Source organism: Silene latifolia, unplaced genomic scaffold (assembly GCF_048544455.1).
Source record: "Silene latifolia isolate original U9 population unplaced genomic scaffold, ASM4854445v1 scaffold_279, whole genome shotgun sequence".
Lineage (NCBI taxonomy): Eukaryota > Viridiplantae > Streptophyta > Magnoliopsida > Caryophyllales > Caryophyllaceae > Silene > Silene latifolia.
Genome location: NW_027413221.1, coordinates 120,479 through 122,500, shown reverse-complemented (window position 1 = coordinate 122,500; position 2,022 = coordinate 120,479).

The following is a 2,022-nucleotide window of genomic DNA, read 5'->3' as shown; positions in this document are numbered from 1 at the left end:
GAGTCGTAAGGACAACCAACCTAAAGTCATCCCGACTTAAGCATTTTGATCGCTCCTTAACACAAGCTATGAAAGGCTATACCTCAACTACCGATACGGCATCCAGGGTAACCGTGCCCAAATACTTCGTAGAGTTGTTGGGGACAGTCATAGGGTAATTTTAACAAGGAACGGACGCTAGATGCTTGGTTAGTCCCATACGATGCACCACCCGCACACACACCCACCTAAGCCGGACGGACTGTGAGCATTTTTCACTGGGACATATTTTCCCGAGCAACGAAGGCTAAAAATGCTCAAAACCATTGGTAGTGTGATATTAAGGTGCAAGGTGGGTGGAAAATGAGGTGGAGGATGCCCAAAGTGCCCAACACAACCCACACAAAGGGCACACCCAACACGCATAGAGACACCGCCGCCCGACGCGGTTTCCGAGACCGAAACGAGTCCGAATAATTTTTTTCTTGAGCCTAAAACCAACTACTCCAAGTTAGCTACCCAAAAATGCAAGGTTTGCACAATATCATCCGTGGTTGGTTCCCCAAAGTTCCCCCACACCGAGATCTAGGCAGCAGACGCGTCCGCAGAAAATGACCCGACTGAGACCCATAACTCCCCAAAAAAATTCCGAATGACGAAATTTTTTTCCAGCATCAAGTACTCCAAGTTAGCTTTCCAACCATATATCAAGCTCCCAAATCAAAGCTCATTTGGTCCTCCAAAACGGCGTTACAAAAACGTATCGCTATTCTGCACACCCAATGTTTCATGCTACAAGACCAAAACTATCAAAAAGCCTCTATAGGGGGGAGTGAGGAGCTTGAGCGGTGGGCACCATGGTGCATGTTTGCGTATGAATAAGGACCCCTACTCCGAGGCGTGGGCATGGCAAGACCCTAAGATGAAAAAAAAAAAAATTTTTTTTTTTTTCCGCCATGCAAACCTGTTTCTGGGGCCCGTGAGGTGCACACTGTTTCTGATCGTTGGCTATAGCGGGTTGGGCTGGGCACCATGGTGCATGTTGTCAGAGGCATAAGGACCCCTACTCCGAGGCGTGGGCATGGCAAGACCCTTTCAACGAAAAAATATTCCGCCATGCATCCCGCCTTGGGGGGCCCGTGAGAGGCACACGGTTTCCTGATCGTTGGCCGCTATTGTGGCCATCTTGTAAGTCCGCACAACCCCGTGGCGTGGTAAATCACCACGCCTGGGGAACTATCATAGACGAGATTGGGCATCGATGGCTTGAGTGACGGGTACACGAAGATGGCATTCGAGTAAGACCCTTAGTCCGAGGCGTGGTCCATGGTGAAAAACATTTATTGTCCGTAAATTATTATTTTTTTTGAAAAAATTTCTTCTACATCGGGTTTGGGCATCGATGAGCTGGAGTGACGGGTACACGGAGAAGGCCATCGAGTAAGACCCACTTTTTTTTTTTTAAAAAAATTATTTATTTCTAAAAATTCTTCTATGACGGGTTTGGGCATCGATGAGCTGGAGTGACGGGTACACTGAGAAGGCCATCGAGTAAGACCCACTTTTTTTTTTTTAAAAAAAAAAAAAAATTATTTATTTTTTAACTTTGGGGGCATCATGAGCTAGGGTGACCCATCGAGTCCCACTTTTTTTTACCGCTCATGCTAAAAATGTCTTTTTACCCGCGTAAAATGATGTGGTGGGTCGACTAATGGTTTCTAGTAGATGCGGTATGCTTTTTTAAAAATTTTTTTTTTTTTTTTTGAAAATCACCACACCCTGAGGTCCCTTCTATGACGGTTGTCCCTCGTTGATCTAATGTCTCTGCTATCGTTGCTCTGATTGTCCCCGCTTAGGCTACCGTGATGGGTTTGTTTTAAATCGGCTTTTGAGAATTGTCGCCCTGGGTGTCCCTGAGTGATTAGATGCTAATGAGAAAGACTACAATCTTTAGTCACGAAGTACGGATTGCAATGTGGAAACCTAATTAGCGAAGAAGTCCGCTTGCTAGTGAGTATACTCACCAAGACAAGCCGATGATAC